Genomic DNA, 25,164 nt, shown 5'->3' on the forward strand with positions numbered 1-25,164 from the left:
AGAGGGGAGTACTAAACACTGGGGTCTATTGGGGGAAAGAAAAGAGGGCCAGTGGGAGGGGTGGTGGGGAGGGATAGCCTGGAAAGAAACGCCAAATGTGGGTGATGGGGTGAAAGCAAACAGAACACACTGCCATGAGTGTACCTATGCAACTGTATTGCATGCTCTGCACAGTTACCCAAAAACCTAAAATGCAATAAAAAAAGAAAAAATATATATAAATATTATCTATGTACCCCAATGTTAAAAGCAAAATTGCTCTGAGGATAATCTGTTAGAAAAAAAATATTATCCCCTTCCCTACTCTCTTATGGAGTATATACACCAACCCAATACACTCTCTCATGTAAAATATTGAAATTCTAAATTGACGCGGTTACAAAAAAATATAAATATTATCTATGTACCGCAATGCAAAAAGCAAAATTGCTCTGAAGAAAATCTGTTTGAAAAAATATACAATGCCTTTTTCTACATTCTTTTGGAGTATATACACCAACTGCATATGCTCTCTCATGTAAAATACGAAAATTCTAAATTTACGCGAATAGATAAAAATATAATTATCTATGTACCCCAAAGTTAAAAGCAAAATGGCTCTGAATATAATCTGTCAATGAAAATATACAATGCCCTCTTCTACTATTTTTTAAAGTATATACACCAACTCAATATGCTCACTCATGTAAAATACCGAAATTCTAATTTTACGCGAATAGATAAAAATATAAATATTATCTAGGTACCTTAATGTTAAAAGCAAAATTGCTGTGAATATAATCTGTCAGAAAAAATATACAATGCCCTTTGCTACTATTTTTTGGAGTATATACGCCAAGTCAATATGCTCTTTTATGTAAAATATTGAACTTCTAAATTTACACCATTACAAAAAAATATAAATATTATCTATGTATCCCAATTTTAAAAGCAAAACTGCTCTGAAAATAATCTGTTAAAAAATATATAAAAGGCTCTTTTCTACTCTCCTTTGGAGTATATACACCGTCACAATATGCTCTCTGATGTAAAATATTGAAATTCTAAATTTATGCGATTACAAAAAAATATAAATATTATCTATGTACCCCAATGTTAAAAGCAAAATTTCTCTGAGAATAATCTGTTAGAAAAAAAATACAATGCCCTTTTCTACATTTTTTTGGAGTATATACACCATCTCAATAATCTCTCTCATAAAAAACACTGAAATTCTAAATTTACGTGAATAGATATAATTATAAATATTATCTACGTACCCGAATGTTAAAAGCAAAATTGCTCTGAATATAATGTGTCAGAAAAAATATACAATGCCCTTTTTTATTATTTTATGGAGTATATACACCAACTCAATATACTCTCTCATGTCAAATACTGAAATTCTAATTTTATGTGAATAGAAAAGAATATAAATATTATCTAGGTAACCCAATGTTAAAAGAAAAATTGCTCTGAATATAATCTGTTAGAAAAAATATACAATGTTCTTATCTTCTCTTTTATGGAGTATATACACCATCTCAATATGCTCTCTCATGTAACATAATGAAATTCTAAATTTACGTGGTTACATAAAAAATAAATATTATCTATGTACCCCAATGTTAAAAGCAAAATTTCTCTGAATATAATCTGTCAGAAGAAATATACAATGCCGTTTTCTACTATTTTTTGGAGTATATACATCAAGTCAACATGCTCTCTTATGTAAAATACCAAAATTCTAATTTTACGCAAAAAGAAAATAATATAAATATTATCTAGGTATTCTAATGTTAAAAGCAAAATTACTCTAAATATAATCTGTCCGAAAAAATATACAATGTTTATTTCTACTCTGTTTTGGACTATATACACCATCTCAATATTCTCTCTCATGAAAAATACCGAAATTCTAAGTTTACGTGAATAGAAAGAAATATGAATATTATCTAGGTACTCCAATATTAAAAGCAAAATTGCTCTGAGTATAATCTGTTAGAAAAAATACACAATGCCCTTTTCTACTCTGTTTTGGAGTATATACACCAACTCAATATGCTCTCTCATATAAAATACCGAAATTCTAATTTTACGCGAATAGAAAAAAATCTAAATATTATCTAGGTACCCCAATGTTAAAAGCAAAATTGCTCTGAGTAAAATGTGTCAGCAAAAATATACAATGCCCTTTTCTACTCTGTTTTGGAGTATATACACCAACTCAGTATGCTCTCTCATCTAAAATACCGAAGTTCTAAGTTTACGTGAATAGAAAAAAATATGAATATTATCTAGGTACTCCAATGTTAAAAGCAAAATTGCTCTGAAGATAATATGTTAGGAAAAATATTCAATGCCCTTTTCTACTCTCTTTTGGAGTATATACACCATCTCCATATGCTCTCTCATGTAAAATATTAAAATTCTAAATTTACACGGTTACAAAAAAATATAAATATTATCTATGTACCCCAATGTTAAAAGCAAAATGCTCTGAAAATAATTTGTTAGAAAAAATATACAATGCCCTTTCCTACATTCTTTTGGAGTATATACACCATCTCAATATTCTCTCTCATGTAAAATACTGAAATTCTAAATTTATGCGAATAGATAAAAATATAATTATAATCTAGGTACCTCAACATTAAAAGCAATATTGTTCTGAAGATAATCTGTCAGACAAAATATACATTGCCCTATTCTTCTTTGTTTTGTAGTATATACACCAACTCAATATGCTCTCTGATGTAAAATATATAAATTCTAAATTTGCGCAGTTACAAAAAAATATAATATCTATGTACCAAAACGTGAAAAGCAAAATTGCTCTGAAGACAATCTGTCAGAAAAAATATACAATGCTCTTTTCTACTCTTTTTTGAAGTATATACACCATCCGAATATGTTCTCTCATGTAAAATATTGAAATTCTAAATTTACGCGTTTACAAAAAATTTAAATATTATCTATATACCCCAATGTTAAAAGAAAAATTGCTCTGAAAATAATGTTAGAAAAAATATACAATGCCCTTTTCTACTTTCTTTTGGAGTATATACACCATCTCAAAATGCTCTCTCTTGTAAAGTATTGAAATTCTAAATTTACGCAATTAAAATATATAAACATTATTTATGTACCCCAATGTTAAAAGCAAAATGCTCTAAAGATAATCTGTTAGGAAAAATATACAATGCCCTTTTCTACATTTTTTTGGAATATATACACCATGTCAATATTCTCCCTCATGAAAAATACCGAAATTCTAATTTTCGCGAATAGATAAAATTATAAATATTATGTATGTACCCCAATGTTAAAAGCAAAATTGCTCTGAATATAAGCTGTCAGAAAAAATATACAATGCTTTTTTCTACTTTCTTTTGGAGTATATACACCATCTCAATATGCTCTCTCAGGTAAAATATTGAAATCCTAAATTTACGCCATTACAAAAAATATAAATATTACCTATGTACCCCAACGTTAAAGGCAAATGCTCTGAAGATAATCTGTTAGAGAAAATATACAATGCCCTTTTCTACATTCTTTTGGAGTATGTACATCATCTCAATATTCTCTCTCATGTAAAATAATGGAATTCTAATTTTACGCGAATAGATAAAAATATAAATATTATCTATGTACCCCAATGTTAAAAGCAAAATTTCTCTGAATATAATCTGTCAGAAAAAATATACAATGCCCTGTTCTACTATTTTTAGAAGTATATACACCAACTCAATATGCTCTCTCCTGTAAAATACCGAAATTCTAATTTTACGTGAATAGAAAAAAATATAAATATTATCTATGTACACCAATGTTAAAAGCAAAATTGCTCTGAACATGATCTGTTAGAAAAAATATACAATGTTCTTATCTACTCTCTTTTGGAGTATATACACCATCTCAATATGCACTCTCATGTAAAATAATGAAATTCTAAATTTACGCGGTTACAAAAAAATATAAATATTATCTATGTATTCCAATGAGAAAAGAAAAATGCTCCTAAAATAATCTGTTGAAAGAAATATACAATGCTTATTTCTACATTTTTTTGGAGTATATACACCATTTAATATTCTCTCTCATGTACAATACCGAAATTCAAATTTACAAGAATAGATAAAAATATAAATATTATCTATGTACCCGTATGTTAAAAGCAAATTTTCTCTGAATATAATCTGTCAGAAAAATATACAATGCCCCTTTCTTCTATATTTTGGAGTATATACACGAACTCAATATGCTCTCTCATGTAAAATATTGAAAGTCTAAATTTACCCGGTTACAAAAAATATAAATATTATTTATGTACCAAAATGTTAAAAGCAAAATGCTCTGAAGATAATTTGTTAGTAAAAATATACAATGCTTCTTTCTACATTATTTTGGAGTATATACACGATCTCAATATTTTCTCTTATAAAAAAATACAGAAATTCTAATTTTACGCGAATAGATAAAAATATAAATATTATCTATGTACCCTAATGTTAAACGCAAAATGCTCTGAAGATAATCTGTTAGAAAAAGTACACAATGCTTTTTTGTACATTCTTTTGAAGTATGTACATCATCTCAATATTCTCTCTCATGTAAAATACCGAAATTCTAATTTTATGGGAATAGAAAAAAACATAAATATTATCTAGGTACCCCAATATTAAAAGCAAAATTGCCCTGAATATAATATGTCAGAAAAAATATACAATGCCGTTTTCTACTTTGTTTTGAAGTATATACACCAACTCAATATGCTGTCTCATGTAAAATATTTAAATTCTAAATTTATGTCGTTACAAAATAATATAGATATTATCTATGTACCCCAATGTTAAAAGCAAAATTGTTCTGAAGACAATCTGTCAGAATAAGTATACAATGCCTTTTTCTACATTCTTTAGGAGTATATACACCATCTGAATATTCTCTCTCATGTAAAATACCAAAATTCTAATTTTACGTGAATAGATAAAAATATAAATATTATCTATGTACCCCAATGTTAAAAGAAAAATTGTTCTGAATATAATCTGTCATAAAAAATATACAATGTTCTTTTCTATTATTTTTTGGAGTATACACACCAACTCAATATGCTCTCTCAAGTAAAATACCGTAATTCTAATTTTACGCGAATAGAAAAAAATATAAATATGATCAAGGTACCCCAATGTTAAAAGCAAAATTGCTCTGAATATAATCTGTCAAAAAATATATACAATGCACTTTTCAACTTAGTTTTGGAGTATATACAACAACACAATATGCTCTCTCATGTAAAATATTGAAATTGTAAATTTAAGCTGTTACAAAAAAATATAAATATTATCTATGTACCCCAATGTTAAAAGCAAAATGCTCTAAAGATTATCTGTTATAAAAAATATACAATGCACTTTTCTACATTTTTTTGGATTATATACACCTTCTCAATATTTTTTCTCATGTAAAATACCGAAATTCTAAATTTACGTGAATAGATAAAAATATAAATAATATCTATGTACCCCAATGTTAAAAACAAAATTGCTCTTAATATAATCTCTCAGAAAAAAAATACAATGCCTTTTTCTACCATTTTTTGGAGTATATACATTTCAATATTCTCACTCATGTAAAATACCGAAATTTTAATTTTTCGCATATAGATAAAAATATAAATATTATCTATGTATCCAATTGTTAAAAGAAAAATTACTCTGAAGATAATCTGTTAGAAAAAATATACAATGCCCTTTTCTACTCTCTTCTGGAGTTTGTAACCATCTCAATATGCTCTCTCATGTAAAATATTGAAATTCTAAATTTACGCGGTCACAAAAAAATATAAATATTATCTATGTACCCCAATGTTAAAACCAAAATGCTCGAAAGATATTACGTTAGAAAAAATATACAATGCGCTTTTCTACATTTTTTTTGCACTATATACATCATCTCAATATTCTCTCTCATGTAAAATACCGAAATCCTAATTTTACGCAAATAGATAAAAATATAAATATTATCTATGTACTCCAATGTTCAAAGCAAAATTGCTCTGAATATAATCTGTCAGAAATAATATACAATGCCTTTTATACTATTTTTTGGAGTATATACACCATTTCAATATTGTCTCTCATGTAAAATCCCGAAATTCTAAATTTTCGCTAATAAATTAAAATATAAATACTATCTATGTACACCAATGTTAGAAGCAAATTTGCTCTGAAGATAATCTGTTAAAAAAATATACAATGCCTTTCTCTACTCTCTTTTGGAATATATACACCATCTCAATATGCTCTCTCATGTAAAATATTGAAATTCAAGATTTACGCGGTTCCAAAAAAATATAAATATTATCTATGTACCGCAATGTTAAAAGCAAAATGCTCTGAAGGTTATCTGTCAGAGAAATGTACAATGCCCTTTTCTACATTCTTTAGAAGTATATACAACATCCTAATATGCTCTCTCGTGTAAAATACCGAAATTCTAAATTTACGCGGTTATAAAAATATATAAATATTATATAGGCACCCTAATGTTAAAAGCAAAATTGCTCTGATTATAATCTATCAGAAAAATATACAATGCCCATTTCTACTATTTTTGTAGTATATACAACAACTCCATATGCTCTCTCATTTAAAATACCAAAATTCTATATTTACCCAAATAGAAAAAAATATCAATATTATCCAGGTACCCAAAAGTTAAAAAAAAAATCTCTGAAAATAATCTGTCAGAAAAATATATACAATGCCCTTTTCCACTCTGTTTTGGAGTATATACACCAACTCAATATGCTCTCTCATGTAAAATACCGAAATTCTAATTTTTCAGGAATAAAAAAAAATCTAAATATTATCTCGGTACTCCAATGTTAAAAGCAAAATTTCTCTGAATATAATCTGTCAGAAAAAATATACAATGCTTTTTTCTACTCTGTTTTGGAGTATATACACCAACTCCATTTGCTCTCTCATGTAAAATACTGAAATCCTAATTATACGCGAATAGAATAAAAAATAAAAATTTTCCAGGTACCTCAATGATAAAGAAAAAATTGCTCTAAATATAAACTGTCAGGTAAAACATGCAATGCCCTTTTCTACTTTGTTTTGGAGTATATAGACCAAACCTATAGGCTCTCTCATGTAAAATACCGATATTCTAAATTTAGGCGAATAGAAAAAAATATAAATATTATCTAGGTACTTCAATGTTAACGGAAAAATTGCTCTGAATATAATCTGTCATAAAAAATATACAATGCCCTTTTCTACTTTTTTTTGAGTATATACACCAACTTAAAAGGCTCTATCATGTAAAATACAGAAATTCTAATTTTATGCGAATAGAAAAAATATAAATATTATCTATGTACCCCAATGTTAAAAGCAAAATTGCTCTGAATATAATCTGTCAGAAAGAATATACAATGCCCTTTTCTACTCTGTTTTGAAGTATATACACCAACTCAATTTGCTCTCTCATGTAAAATTCCAAAATTCAAATTTTACGCGAATAGACAAAAATATAAATATTATCTAGGTACCCCAATGTTCAAAGAAAAATTTCTCTGAATATAATCTGTCAGAAAAAATATACAATGCCCTTTTCTAATCTGTTTTGGAGTATATACACCAACTCAATATGCTCTCTCATGTAAAATACAGAAGTTCTAATTTTACGTGAATAGAAAAAAATATAAATATTATCTAGGCACTCCAATGTTAACAGCGAAATTGTTCTTAATTTAATATGTCATAAAAAATATACAATGCCCTTTTCTACTCTGTTTTGAAGTATATACACCAATTCAATATGCTCTCTCATGTAAAATACCGAAATTCTAATTTTACTCGAATAGAAAAAAATATAAACATTATATAGGTACCACAATGTTAAAAGAAAAATTGCTTTGAATATAATCTGTCAGAGAAAATATACAATGCCCTTTTCTACTCTGTTTTGGAGTATATACACAAACTCAATATGCTCTCTCATGTAAAATACCGAAATTCTAACTTAACGCGAATAGAAAAAAATATAAATATTATCTAGGTACCCCAATGTTAAAAGCAAAATTTTTCTAAATATAATCTGTCAGAAAAAATATACAATGCCATTTTCTACTCTGTTTTGGTGTATATACACCAACTCCATATGTTCTCTCATGTAAAATACCGAAATTATAATTTTGCCTGAATAGAAAAAAATATAAATATTATCTAGGTACTCCAATGTTAAAAGCAAAATAACTCTTAATATAATCTGTCAGAAAAAATATACCATGCCCTTTTCTACTCTGTTTTGGAGTATATACACCAACTCAATATGCTCTCTCATGTAAAATACCAAAATTCTAATTTTATGCGAATAGAAAAAAATATCAATATTATTTTGGTACCCCAATATTAAACGCAAAATTGCTCTGAATAAAATCTGTCAGATAAAATATACAATTTTTTTTTGCAACTCTGTTTTGGAGTATATACACCAACTCAATATGCTCTCTCATGTAAAATACCAAAATTCTAATTTTACACGAATAGAAAAAAATATAAATATTATCTAGGTACCCCAATTTTAAAGGCAAAATTGCTCTGAATATCATCTTTCAGAAAAAATATTCAATACCTTTTTCTACTCTGTTTTGGGGTATATTCTCCAACCCAATATGCTCTCTCATATAAAGTACTGAAATTATAATTTTACGTGAATAGAAAAAAATATAAATATTATCTAGGTACCCCAATGTTAAAGGCAAAATTGATGTAAATTTAATCTGTCAGAAAAAATATACAATGCTCTTTTCTACTCTGTTTTGGAGTAAATACACCAAGTCAATATGCTTTCTCATGTAAAATACCGAAATACTAATTTTACAGGGATAGCAAAATATATAAATATTATCTAGCTACCCCAAAGTTAAAAGCAAAATATCTCTGAATATAATCTGTCAGAAAAAAATATACAATGCCCTTTTCTACTGTGTTTGGGAGTATATACACCAACTCAATAAGCTCTCTCATGTAAAGTACCGAAATTCTAATTTTACGCAAATAGAAAAAAAATAAATATTATCTAAGTACCCCAATGTTAAAGGCAAAATTGCTCTGAATAAAATCTGTCAGAAAAAATATAAAATGCTTTTTTCTACTCTGTTTTGGAGTATATACACCAACTCAATATGCTCTCTCTCATTTAAAATACCGAAATTCTAATTTTATGCGAATAGAAAAAATATAAATATTTTTTACGTACCCCAATTTTAAAAGCAAAATTGCTCTGAATATATTCGGTCAGAGAAAATATACAATGCCCTTTTCTACTCTTTTTTGGAGCATATACAACAACTCAATATGCTCTCTCATCTAAAATACCAAAATTCTAATTTCACAGGAGTAGTAAAAAATATAAATATTATTTAGGTACCCCAATGGTAAAGGAAAAATTGCTCTGGATATAATCAGTCAGAAATAATATACAATACCCTTCTCTACACTGTTTTGGAGTATATACACCAACTCAATATGCTCTCTCATGTAAAATACCTTAATTCTATATTTAAGCGAATAGAAAAAAATATAAATATTATGTAGGTACCCCAATGTTAAGGCAAAATTTCTCTGAATATATTGTGTCAGAAAAAACATACAGTGCCCTTTTCTACTTTATTTTGGAGTACATACACCAATTCAACTTGCTCTATCATGCAAAATACCGAAATTCTAATTTTACGCGAATAGAAAAAATATATAAATATTATCTAGGTGTTCCAATGTTAAAAGTAAAATTGCTCTTAATACAACCTGTCAGAAAAAATATACAATTCCCTATAAAACTTTGTTTTGGAGCATATACACCAACTCAATATGCTCTCTCATGTAAAATACCGAAATTCTCATTTTCCGCGAATAGAAAAAAATTTAAATATTATCTAGGTACCCCAGTGTTAAAAGCAAAATTGCTCTGAATATAATCTGTCAGAAAAAATACACACTGCCCTTTTCTACTCTGTTTTGGAGTATATACACCAACTCAATATGCTCTCTCATGTAGAATACCAAAATTCTAATTTCACGCGAATAGAAAAAAATCTAAATATTATCTAGGTACCCAACGTTAACAGCAAAATTGCTCTGAATAGAATTTGTCAGACAAAATATACAATGCCCTTTTTATTCTGTTTTGGAGTATATACACCAACACAATATGCTCTCTCATGTAAAATACCGAAATTCTAATTTTACGTGAATAGAAAAAAATCTAAATATTACCTAGGTACCCCAATGTTAAAGGAAAATTGCTCTGAATATAACGTGTCAGAAAAAATATACAATGCCCTTTTCTACTCTGTTTTGGAATATATACGTCAACTCAATATGCTCTCTCATGTAAAATAGCGAAATTTTAATTTTACGCGAAAAGAAAGTAATCTAAATATTACCTATATACCCCAATGTTAAAAGCAAAATTGCTCTGAATATAACCTGTCAGAAAAAATACACAATGCTCTTTTCTACTCTGTTTTGGAGTATATACACCAACTCAATAAGCTTTCTTATGTAAAATACCGAAATTCTAAATTTACGCGAGTAGAAAAAAATCTAAATATTATCTAGGTACCCAATGTTAAAACCAAAATTGCTCTGTGTAAAATCTGTCAGAAAAAAATATACAATGCCCTCTTCTACTCTGTTTTGAATTATATACACAAACTCAATATGCTCTCTCATGTAAAATACCGAAATTCTAATTTTATGCGAATAAAAAAATATCTAAATATTATCTAGGTACCCCAATCTTAAAAGGAAAATTGCTCTGAGCATAAGCTGTCAGAAACAATATACAATGCAATTTTCTACTCTGTTTTGGAGTATATACACCAACTCAATATGCTCTCTCAGGTAAAATACCGAAATTCTAATTTTACGCGAATAGAAAAAAATCTAATTATCTAGGTATCCCAATGTTAAAAGCAAAATTGCTCTAAATATAATCTGTCAGAAAATATATACAATGCCCTTCTCTACTCCGTTTTGGAGTACATACACGAACTCAATTTGCTTTCTGATGTAAAATACCGAAATTCTAATTTTACGCGAATAGAAAAAAATCTAAATATTATCTAGGTACACCAGTGTTAACAGCAAAATTGCTCTGAATATAATCTGTCAGAAAAAATATACAATGCCCTTTTCTACTCTGTTTTGGAGTATATACACCAACTCCATATGCTCTCTCATGTAAAATAATGAAATTATAATTTTATGCACATAGAAAAAAATCTAAATATATCTAGGTACCACAATGTTAAAAGCAACATTGCTCTGAATATAATAGTTCAGCAAAAATATACAATGCCCTTTTCTACTTTGTTTTGGTGTATATACACCAACTCAATATGCTCTATCATGTAAAATACCGAAATTTTAATTTTACGGGAATAGAAAAAAATCTAATTATCATCTAGGTACCACAATGTTAAAAGCAAAATTGCTCTGAATATAATCTGTCAGAAAAAATATACAATACCCTTTTCTACTCTGTTTTGCAGTATATACACCAACTCAGTGTGCTCTCTCATGTAAAATTACGAAATTCTAATTTTATGTGAATAAAAATAATCTAAATATAATCTCTTTACCCCAATGTTAAAATCAAGATTTCTCTGAATATAATCTGTCATAAAAAATATACAATGCCCTTTTCTACTGTGTTTTGGAGTATATACACAAACTCAATATGCTCTCTCATGTAAAATACAGAAATTCTAATTTTACGCGAATAGAAAAAAATCTAAATATTATCTAGGTACCCCAATGTTAAAAGCAAAATTGTTCTGAATATAATCTGTCAGAAAAAAATATGCAATGCCCTTTTGTACTCTGTTTTCGTGTATATACACTAAGTCAATATGCTGTCTCATGTAAAATACCAAAATTCTAATTTTACGCGAATAGAAATAAATCTAAATATTATCTAGGTACACCAATGTTAAAAGCAAAATTGCTCTGAATATAATCTGTCAGATAAAATATACAATGCCCTTTTCGACTGCGTTTTGGAGTATATACACCAACTCAATACGCTCTCTTATGTAGAATACCCAAATTCTAAATTTACGCGAAAAGAAAAAAATCTAAATATTATCTAGGTACCCCAACGTTAACAGCAAAATTGCTCTGAATAGAATTTGTCAGGCAAAATATACAATGCCCTATTTATTCTGTGTTTTGGAGTATATACACCAACACAATATGCTCTCTCATGTAAAATACCGAAATTCTAATTTTACATGAATAGAAAAAAATCTAAATATTACCTAGATACCCCAATGTTAAAAGCAAAATTTCTCTGAATATAATGTGTCAGAAAAAATATACAATGCCCTTTTTCTACTCTGTTTTGGGGTAAATACAGCAACTCAATATGCTCTCTCATGTAAAATAGCAAAATTTTAATTTTAGGTGAATAGAAAAAAATCTAAATATTACCTATATACCCCAATGTTAAAAGCAAAATTGCTCTGAATATAATCTGTCAGAAAAAATACACAATGCTCTTTTCTACTCTGTTTTGGAGTATATACACCAACACAATAAGCTTTCTCATGTAAAATACCGAAATTCTAATTTTATGCGAATAGAAAAAATCTAAATAATATCTAGGTACCCCAATGTTAAAACCAAAATTGCTCTGACTAATATCTGTCAGAAAAAATATACAATGCCCATTTGTACTATATTTTAGATTATATACACCAACTCAATATGCTCTCTCTTGTAAAATACCAAAATTTTAATTTTACGCAATTAGAAAAATATTTAAATATTGTCCAGGTACCCCAATATTAAAAGGAAAATTGCTCTGAATTTAATATGTAAGAAAAAATATACAATGCCCTTTTATACTCTGTTTTGGTGTATATACACCAACACAATATGCTCTCTCATGTAAAATACCGAAATTCTAATTTTACGCGAATAGAAAAAAATCTAAATATTATCCTTGTAACCCAATGTTAAAAGCATAATTGCTCTGAATATAATATGTTAGAAAAAATATACAATGCTCTTTTCTACTCTGTTTTGGTGTATATACACCAACTCAATATACTCTCTCATGTAAAATACCGAAATTCTAATTTTACGCGAATAGAAATAAATCTAAATATATCTAGGTACACCAATGTTAAAAGCAGAATTCCTCTGAATATAATCTGTCAGAAATAATATACAATGCCATTTTCTACTCTGTTTTGGAGTATATACACCAACTCAATATGCTCTCTCATGTAAAATATCGAAATTCTAATTTCACACGAATAGAAAAAAATCTAAATATTATCTATGTATCCCAATATTAAAATAAAAATTTCTCTTAATATAATCTGTCAGGAAAAATATACAAAGCTTTTTTCTACTCTGTTTTGGTGTATATACACCAACTCAATATACTCTCTCATGTAAAATACCGAAATTCTAATTTTACGCGAATAGAAAAATATCTAAATATATCTAGGTATACCAATAATAAAGCAAAATTTCTCTGAATATAATAGCTCAGAAAAAATATACAATGCCCTTTTCTACTCTGTTTTAAAGTATATACACTAAGTCAATATGCTGTCTCATGTAAAATACCAAAATTCTAATTTTACGCGAATGGAAAAAAATCTAAATATTATCTAGGTACCCCAATAATAAAAGCAAAATTGCAATGAATATAATAAGTCAGATAAAGTATACAATGCCTTTTTCGACTCTGTTTTGGAGTATATACACCAACATAATATGCTCTCTCATGTAGAATACCGAAATTCTAATTTTACGCGAGTAGAAAAAAAAATCTAAATATTATCTAGGTACCCCAACTTTAACAGCAAAATTGCTCTGAGTATAATAGTTCAGATAAAATATACAATGCCATTTTCTACTCTGTTTTGGAGTATATACACCAACTCAATATGCTCTCATGTAAAATACCGAAATCCTAATTTTACACGAATAGAAAAAAATCTAAATATTATCTAGGTATCCCATTGTTAAAAGCAAAATTGCTCTGAATATAATAGTTCAGAAAAAATATACAATGCCCTTTTCTACTCTGTTTTTGAGTATATACACCAACTCAATATGCTCTCATGTAAAATACCGAAATTCTAATTTTACGCTAATAGGAAAAAATCTAAATATTATATAGGTTTCCCATTGTTAAAAGCAAAATTGCTCTGAATATAATAGTTCAGAAAAAATATACAATGCCCTTTTCTACTCTGTTTTGGAGTATATACACCAACTCAATATGCTCTCATGTAAAATACCAAAATTCTAATTTTACGTGAATGGAAAAATATCTAAATATTATCTAGGTACCCCAATGTTAAAAGCAAAATTGCTCTGAATATAATCTGTCAGAGAAAATATACAATGCCCTTTCCTGCTCTCTTTTGTAGAATATACACCAACTCAATATGCTCTCTCATGTAAAATACCGAAATTCTAATTTTACGCAAATATAAAAAAATCTAAATATTATCTAGGTACCCGAATGTTAACAGCAATGTTGCTCTGAGTGTAATAGTTCAGAAAAAATATACAATGCCATTTTCTACTCTGTTTTGGAGTATATACACCAACTCAATATGCTCTCTCATGTGAAATACCGAAATTCTAATTTTACGTGAATAGAAAAAAATCTAAATATTATCTAAATACCGCAATGTTAAAACCAAATTGCTCTGAATATAATCTGTCATAAAAAAATATACAATGCCCTTTTCTACTCTGTTTTAGATTATATACACCAACTCAGTATGCTCTCTCATGTAAAATAGCGAAATTCTAATTTTACGCGAATAAAAAAAAAATCTAAATATTATCTCGGTACCCTAATGTTAAAAGCAAAATTTCTCTGAGTATAATGTGTCAGAAAAAATATACAAAGCTTTTTTCTACTCTGTTTTGGAGTATATACACCAACTCCATATGCTCTCTCATGTACAACACCGAAATTCTAATTTTACGCGAATAGAAAAAAAATCTAAATATATCTAGGTACCATAATGATAAAGAAAAATTGCACTGAATATAATAGTTAAGAAAAAATATAAAATTCCCTTTTCTACTCTGTTTTGGAGTATATACATCAACTCAATATGCTCTCTCATGAAAGATACCGAAATTTTAATTTTACGCGAATAGAAAAAAATGTAAATATTATCTAGGTATCCCATTGTTAAAAGCAAAATTGCTCTGAATATAATAGTTCAGAAAAAATATACAATGCCCTTTTCTACTCTGTTTTGGAGTATATACACCAACTCAATATGCTCTCATGTAAAATACCGAAATTCTAATTTTCCACGAAAAGAAAAATCTAAATATTATCTAGGTACCCAAACGTTAAAAGCAAAATTTCTCTAAGTATAATATGTCAGAAAAAAAATACAATGCCCGTTTCTACTTTGTTTTTGAGTATATACACCAACTCAATATGCTCTGCCATGTAAAATACCGAAATCCTAATTTTACGCGAATAGAAAAAAATCTAAATATTATCAAGGTACCTCAATGGTAAAAGCAAAATTTCTCTGAGTACAATCTGTCAGAAAAAATATACAATGCCCTTTTCTACTTTGTTTTAGGGTATATACACCAACTCAATATGCTCTGTCATGTAAAATACCGAAATTCTAATTTTCCGCTAATAGAAAAAAATCTAAATATTATCTAGATACCCCAACGTTAACAGTAAAATTACGCTGAGTATGATCTGTCAGAAAAAAATATACAATTCCCTTTTCTATTATGTTTTGGAGTATATACACCAACTCAATATGCTCTTTCATGTGAAATACAGAAATTCTAATTTTATGAGAAAAGAAAAAAATCTAAATATTATCTAGGTACCCCAACGTTAAAAGCAAAATTGCTCTGATTATAATGTTTCAGAAAAAATATACAATGCCCTTTTCTACTTTGTTTTGGGCTATATACACCCACTCAATATGCTCTCTCATGTAAAATAACGAAATTCTAATTATACGCGAATACAAAAAAATCTAAAAATTATCTAGGTAACCAATGTTAAAAGCAAAATTTCTCTGAGTATAATCTGTCAGAAAAAATATACAATGCCCTTTTCTACTCTGTTTTGGAGTATATACACCAACTCAATATGCTCTCTCATGTAAAATACCGAAATTCGAATTTTACGGGAATAGAAAAAAATCTAAATATTATCTAGGTACCCCAATGTTAAAAGAAAAATTGCTCTGAGTATTATCTGTCAGAAAAAATATACAATGCCTTTTTCTACTCTGTTTTCGTGTATATACACCAAATCAATATGATATCTCATGTAAAATACTGAAATTCTAAATTTCCACAAATAGAAAAAAATGTAAATATTATCTAGGTACACCAATGTTAAAAGAAAAATTGATGTGAGTATAATCCGTCAGAAAAAATATACAATGCCCTTTTCTACTCTGTTTTAGAGTATATACACCAACTCAGTATGCTCTCTCAGTAAAACACCGAAATTCTAATTTTACGCGAATAGAAAGAAATCTAAATATTATCTAGGTACCTTAATGTTATAAGCAAAATTTATCTGATTATAATCTGTTATAGAAAATATACAATGCCCTTTTCTACTCTGTTTTGTAGTATATACACCAACTCAATATACTCTCTCATATAAAATACAGAAATCCTAATTTTACGCGAATAGAAAAAAATCTAAATATTATCAAGGTACCTCAATGTTAAAAGCAAAATTTCTCTGAGTATAATCTGTCAGAAAAAATATACAGTGTTCTTTTCTACTCTGTTTTAGAGTATATACACCGACTCAGTATGCTTTCTCATGTAAAATACCAAAATTCTAAATTTACACGAATAGAAAAAAATCTAAATATTATCTAGGTACCCCAGTGTTAAAAGAAAAATTGCTCTGAGTATAATCTGTTAGAAAAGATATACAATGCCCTTTTCTACTCTGTTTTAAAGTATATACACCAACTCAATATGCTCTCTCATGTAAAATACAAAAATTCTAAATTTACGTGAATAGAAAAAAATCTAAATATTATCTAGGTACCCGAATGTTAAAATAAAAATGACTCTGAGTATAATCTGTCAGAAAAAATACACAATGCTTTAATCTTCTCTGTTTTGGAGTATATACACTAACTCAATATGCTCTGTAATGTACAATACCGAAATTCTAAATTTACGCGAATTGAAAAAAATCTAAATATTATCTAGGTACCCCAATTTTAAAAGCAAAATTGATCTGAGTATAATCTGTCAGTAAAAATATACAATGCCCTTTTCTACCCTGTTTTGGTGTATATACACCAACTCAATATGCTATCTCATGTAAAATACCGATAATCTAATTTTACACGAATATAAAAAAATCTAAATATTATCTGGGTACCCCAATGTTAAAGGCAAAATTGCTCTGAGTATAATGTGTCAGAAAAAATACACAATGCCCTATTCTACTCTGTTTTAAAGTATATACACCAACTCAATATGCTCTCTCATGTAAAATACAGAAATTCTAATTTTACACGAATAGAAAAAAATCTAAATGTTATCTAGGTACACCAACGTTAAAAGCAAAATTGCTCTGATGATAATCTGTCAGAAAAAATATACAATGCCCTTTTTTATTCTGTTTTTGAGTATATACACCCACTTAATATGCGCTCTCATGTAAAATACCGAAATTCTAATTTTCCGCGAATAGAAAATAATCTAAATATTATCTAGGTACCCCAGTGTTAAAAGCAAAATTGCTCTGAATATAATAAATCAGAAAAAATATACAATGCCTTTTTCTACTCTCTTTTGGAGTATATACATCAACTCAATATGCTCTCTCATGTAAAATACAGAAATTCTAATTTTACGTGAATAGAAAAAAATCTAATTATCTAGGTACCCTAACGTTAAAAGCAAAATTACTGTGATTATAATCTGTCAGAGAAAATATACAACGCCCTTTTCTACTTTGTTTTAGAGTATATACACCAACTCAATCTGCTCTCTCATGTAAAATACCGAAATTCTAATTTTCCACGAATAGAAAAAAATCTAAATATTATCTAGGAACCCCATTGTTTAAAGCAAAATTGCTCTGAGTATAATCTCTCAGAAAAAATATACAATGCCCTTTTCTACTCTGTTTTGTAGTATAAACACCAACTCTATATGCTCTCTCATGTAAAATACCGAAATTCTAATTTTCCTCGAATAGAAAAAAATATCAATATTATCTAGGTACCCAAATGTTAAAAGCAATATTGCTCTGAGTATAATGTGTCAGAAAAAATATACAATGCCCTTTCTAATCTGTTTTGAAGTATATACACCAACTCAATATTCTCTCTCGTGTAAAATGCAGAAATTCTAATTTTACGTGAATAGAATAAGATCTAAATATTATCTAGGTACCCCAATGTTAAAAGCAAAATTGCTCTGATGATAATCTGTCAGAGAAAATATATACTGCCCTTTTCTACTCTGTTTTGGAGTATATACACCAACTCAATATGCTCTCTCATGTAAAATACCGAAATCTTAATTTTACGCGAATAGAAAAAATCTAAATATTATCTAGGTACCTCAATGTTAAAAGCAAAATTTCTCTGAGTATAATCGGTCAGTAAAAATATACAATGCGCTTTTGTACTCTTTTTTAGAGTATATACACCAACTCAATATGCTTTCTCATGTAAAATACCGAAATTCTAAATTTACGCGAATAGAAAAGAATCTAAATATTATCTAGGTACCCCAATGTTAAAAGCAAAATTGCTCTCAGTATAATCTGTCAGAAAAAAATATACAATGCCCTTTTCTACTCTGTTTTGGAGTATATACACCAACTCAATATGCTCTCTCATGTAAAATACCGAAATTCAAATTTTACGCGAATAGAATAAAATCTAAATATTATCAAGGTACCAAATTGTTAAAAGCAAAATTGCTCTCAGTATAATCTATCATAAAAAATATACAATGCCCTTTTTTACTCTATTTTAAATTATATACACCAATTCAATATGCTCTCCCATGTAAAATACCAAAATTCTAATTTTACGCGAATAGAAAAAAATCTAAATATTATCTAGGTACCCCAATGTTAAAATCAAAATTGCTCTGAGTATAATCCGTCAGAAAAAATATACAATGCCCTTTTCTACTCTGTTTTGGAGTATATACGCCAACTCAATATGCTCTCTCATGTAAAATACCAAAATTCTCATTTTCCGCAAATAGAAACAAATCTAAATATTATCTAGGTACCCCAATGTTAAAAGCAAAATTTCTCTGAGTATAATCTGTCAGAAAAAATATACAATGCCTTTTTCTACTGTTTTTGGAGTATATAAATCAACTCAATATGCTCTCTCATTTAAAATACAGAAATTGTAATTTTCCGCGAGTCGAAAAAAACCTCAATATTATCTAGGTACCCGAATGTTAAAAGCAAAATTGTTCTGAGTATAATCTGTAAGAGAAAATAAACAATGCCCTTTTCTACTCTGTTTTCGAGTATATACACCAACTTAATATGCTCTCTCATGTAAAATACCGAAATTCAAATTTTACGCGAATAGAAAAAAATCTAAATATTATCTAGGGACCCCATTGTTAAAAGCAATATAGCTCGGAGTATAATCAGTCAGAAAAAATATACAATGCCCTTTTCTACTCTGTTTCAAAGTATATACACCAACTCAATATGCTCTCTCATGTAAAATACCGAAATTCTAATTTTACGTGAATAGAAAAAAATCTAAATATTATCTATGTACCCCAACGTTAAAAGCAAAATTGCTCTGAGTATAATCTGTCAGAAAAAATATACAATGCCATTTTCTACTCTGTTTTGGAGTATATACAGCAAATCAAAATTCTCTCATGAAAAATACAGAAATTCTAAATATTCACAAATAAAAATAATCTAAATATGATCTAGGTACCCTAATGTTAAAAGCAAAATTGCTCTGAATATAATCTATCAGAAAAAATATACAATGCCTTTTTATACTTTGTTTTGGAGTATGTACACCAACTCAATATGCTCTCTCATGTAACATAACAAACTTCTAAATTTACGCAAATTGAAAAAAATCTAAATATTATCTAGTCACGCCAATTTTAAAAGCAAAATTGCTCTGAATATAATGTGTCAGAAAAAATATACAATGCTTTTTTCTACTCCGTTTTGGAGTATATACACCAACTCAATATGCTCTCTCACGTAAAATACCGAAATTCTAATTTTACGCAAATCGCAAAATATCTAAATATTATCTAGGCACCCCAATGTTAAAAGCAAAATTGCTCTGAATACAATCTGTAAAAAAAAAATACACAATGCCCTTTTGTACTCTGTTTTAGAGTGTATACACCAACTCAATATGCTCTCCCATGTAAAATACCAAAATGCTAATTTTACACGAACCGAAAAAAATCTAAATATTATCTAGGCACCCCAATGTTAGAAGCAAAATTGCTCTGAATATAATCTGTCAGAAAAAATATACAATGCCCTTTTCTACTCTGTTTTGGAGTATATACACCAACTCAATATGCTCTCCCATGTAGAATACCGAAATTCTAATTTACACAATCCGAAATAAATCTAAATATTATCTAGGCACCCCAATGTTAAAAGCAAAACTGCTCTGAATACAATCTGTCATAAAAAATATACAATGCCCTATTCTACTCTGTTTTGGAGTATATAAACCAACACAATATGCTCTCTAATGTAAAATACCGAAATTCTAAAATTACGCAAATCGAAAAAAATATAAATATTAACTATGCACCCCAATGTTAAAAGCAAAATTGCTCCGAATATAATGTCAGAAAAAATATACAATGCCCTTTTATACTCTGTTTTGGAGTATATAACCCAACTCAATATTATCTCTAATGTAAAATACCGAAATTCTAAATTTACCAGAATCGAAAAAAATCTAAATAATATCTAGGCACCCCAATGTTAAAAGCAAAATTGCTCTGAATATAATCTATTATAAAAAATAGACAATGCCCTTTTCTACTCTGTTTTGGAGTATATACACCAACTTAATATGCTCTCTCATGTAAAATACCGAAGTGCAAATTTTACGCGAATCGAAAAAAATCTAAATAGTATGTTGGCACCCCAAGGTTAAAAGCAAGATAGCTCTGAATATAATCTGACAGAAAAAATATACAATGCCTTTTTCTACTATGTTTTAAAGTATATGCAGTAACTCAATATGCTCTCTCATGTAAAATACAGAAATTCTAATTTGACACGAATCAAAAAAAAAATCTAAATATTATCTAGGCACACCAATGTTAAAAGCAAAATTGCTCTGAATACAATCTGTCAGAGAAAATATACAATTCCTTTTTCTACTCTGTTTGGAGTATATACACCAACTCAATATGCTCTCTCCAGTAAAATACCAAAATTCTAAATATACGCAACTCGAAAGAAATCTAAATATTATCTAGGTACCCAAATATTAAAAGCAAAATTGCTCTCAATATAATCTTCAGAAAAAAGATACAGCGCCATTTTCTACTCTGTTTTGGAGTATATACACCAACTCAATATGCTCTCTCATGTAAAATACCGAAATTCTAATTTTACACGAATCGAAAAAAATCTAATTATCTAGGCACCAGTAAAATACCAAAATTCTAAATATACGCAACTCGAAAAAAATCTAAATATTATCTAGGCACCCCAATGTTAAAAGCAAAATTGCTCTGAATATAATGTGTCAGAAAAAATATACAGTGCCCTCTTCTACTCTGTTTTATAATATATACACAAACTCAATATGCTCTCTCATGTAAAACACCGAAATTCTAATTTTACGTGAATCGAATAAAATCTAAATATATTAGTACCCCAATGTTAATAGCAAAATTGCTCTGAATATAATCTCTCAGAAAAAATATACAATGCCCTTTTCTACTTTGTTTTGGAGTATATACATTAAATCAATCTGCTCCCTCATGTAAAATACCAAAATTTTAATTTTATGAAAATCGAAAAAAATCTAAATATTATCGAGGCACCCCAATGTTAAAAGGAAAATTGCTCTGAATATAATCTGTCAGAATGAATATACAATGCCCTTTTCTACTCTGTTTTGGAGTATATACACCAACTCAATATACTCTCTCATGTAAAATACTGAAATTCTAAATTTACGCAAATCGAAAAAAATATAAATGTTATCTAGGCACCCAAATGTTAAAAAAAAAATTGCTCTGAATATAATCTGTCAGGAAAAATATACAATGCCCTTTTCTACTCTGTTTTGGACTATATAGACAAACTCAATATGCTCTCTCATGTAAAGTACAGAAATTCTAAATTTACGCTAATCAAATAAAATCTAAATATTATCTAGGCACACCAATGTTAATAGAAAAATTGCTCTGGAAATAATCTGTAAGAAAAAATATACAATGCCCTTTTCTACTCTGTTTTGGAGTATATACACTAACTCAATATGCTCTCTCATGTAAAGTACAGAAATTCTAAATTTACGCTAATCAAATAAAATCTAAATATTATCTAGGCACACCAATGTTAATAGAAAAATTGCTCTGGAAATAATCTGTAAGAAAAAATATACAATGCCCTTTTCTACTCTGTTTTGGAGTATATACACTAACTCAATATGCTCTCTCATGTAAAATACCAAAATTCTAATTTTACACGACTCGAAAAAAATCTAAATATTATCTAGACACCCCAATGTTAAAAGCAAAATTGCTCTGAATATAATCTGTCAAAAAAAATACAATGCCTTTTTCTACTCTGTTTTGGTATATATACACCAACTCAATATGCTCTCTCATGAAAAATACCGAAATTCTAATTTTACACAAACCAAAAAAAATCTAAATATTATCTAGGCACCCCAATGTTAATACAAAAAGTGCTCTGAAAATAATCTGTCAGAAAAAATATACAATGCCCATTTCTACTCTGTTTTGGAGTATATACACCAACTCAATATGCTCTCTCATGTAAAATACGGAAATTCTAAATTGACGCGAATCGAAAAAAATCTAAATATTATCAAGGCACCCCAATGTTAAAAGCAAAATTGCTCTGAATATAATATGTCAGAAAAAATATACAATGCCCTTTTCTGCTCTGTTTGGGAGTATATATACACCAACTCAATATGCTCTCCCATGTAAAATACAGAAATTCTAAATTTACGCTAATCGAATAAAATCTAAATATTATCTAGGCACCCCAATATTAATAGAAAAATTGCTCTGGAAATAATCTGTAAGAGAAAATATACAATGCCCTTTTCTACTCTGTTTTGGAGTATATACACCAACTCAATATGCTCTCCTATGTAAAATACCAAAATTCTAAATTTACGTGAATCGAAAAAAATATGAATATTATCTAGGCACCCCAATGTGAAAAGAAAATGGCTCTGAATATAATATGTCAAAAAAATACACAATGCCCTTTTCTACTCTGTTTTAGAGTATATACACCAAATCAATATGCTCTCTCATGTAAAATACGGAAATTCTAAATTTACGCTAATCCAATAAAATCTAAATATTATCTAGGCAAACCAATGTTAAAAGCAAAATTTCTCTGAATATAATCTGTCAAAAAAATATACAATGCCCTATTCTACTCTGTTTTGGAGTATATACACCAACTCAATATGCTCTCTCATGTAAAATAACGAAATTCTAATTTTACGTGAATCAAATAAAATCTAATTATTATCTAGGAACCCCAATGTTAATAGCAAAATTACTCTGAATATAATCTGTCAGAAAAAATATACAATGCCGTTTTCTACTCTGTTTTGGAGTATATACACCAACTCAATATGCTCTCTCATGTAAAATGCGAAAATTCTAAATTTATGCTAATCGAATAAAATCTAAATATTATCTAGGCACCCCAATGTTAAAAGCAAAATTTCTCTGAATATAATCTGTCAGAAAAAATATGCAATGCCCTTTTATTCTCTGTTTTGGAGTATATACACCAACTCAATATGCTCTCTCCTGTAAAATACCGAAATTCTAATTTTACACGAATCAAAAAAAAAATCTAAATATTATCTAGGCACCCTAATGTTAAAATAAAATGCCTCTCAATATAAACTGTCAGAAAAAATATACAATGCCTTGTTCTACTCTGTTTTGGTATATATACACCAACTCAATATGCTCTCTCATGTAAAATACTGAAATTATAGTTTTACGCAAATAGAAAAATATATAAATATTATCTAGGCTCCCCAATGTAAAAAGCAAAATTTCTCTGAATATAATCTGTCAGAAAAATTATACAATGCCTTTTTCTACTTTGTTTTGGTATATATACACCAACTCAATATGCTCTCTCATGTAAAATACCGAAATTCTAATTTTACACGAACCGAAAATAATCTAAATATAATCTTGGCACCCCAATGTAAAAAGCGAAACCGCTCTGAATATAATCTGTCAGAAAAAATATACAATGCCTTTTTCTACTCTGTTTTGAAGTATATACACCAACTCAATATGCTCTCTCATGTAACATACCAAAATTATAAATTTACGCGAATCGAAAAAAATCTAAGTAATATCCAGGCACCCCAATGTTAAAAGCAAATTTGCTGTGAACATAATCTGTCAGAAAAAATATACAATGCCCTTTTCTACTCTGTTTTGGAGTATATACACCAACTCAATATGCTCTCTCATGTAAAATACCGAAATTCTAATTTTACGTGAGTCGAATAAAGTCTAAATATTATCTAGGCACCCCAATGTTAAAAGCAAAATTGCTCTGAATATAATCTGTCAAAAAAATATACAATGCCCTATTCTACTCTGTTTTGGAGTATATACACCAACTCAATATGCTCCCTCATGTAAAATACCGAAATTCTAAATTGACGCTAATCGAAAAAAATCTAAATATTATCTAGGCACCCCAATGTTAAAAGCAAAATTGCTCTGATATAATCTGTCAGGAAAAATATAAAATGCCCTTTTCTACTCTGTTTTGGAGTATATAAACCAACTCAATGCTCTCTCATGTAAAATACCGAAATTACAAATTTACGCAAATCGAAAA

At 28.3% G+C, this 25,164-nt stretch overlaps 1 protein-coding gene across 2 annotated transcripts in view; it reads right to left on the bottom strand.

Annotated features, from left to right (window-relative positions):
• Nucleotides 1–25,164, bottom strand: part of IRF6 (interferon regulatory factor 6) — a 218,629-nt gene that overhangs the window by 89,013 nt on the left and 104,452 nt on the right. The gene's annotated exons all lie outside the window — the stretch shown is intronic.

This window comes from Callithrix jacchus, chromosome 19 (assembly GCF_049354715.1).
Source record: "Callithrix jacchus isolate 240 chromosome 19, calJac240_pri, whole genome shotgun sequence".
NCBI classification, from domain to species: domain Eukaryota; kingdom Metazoa; phylum Chordata; class Mammalia; order Primates; family Cebidae; genus Callithrix; species Callithrix jacchus.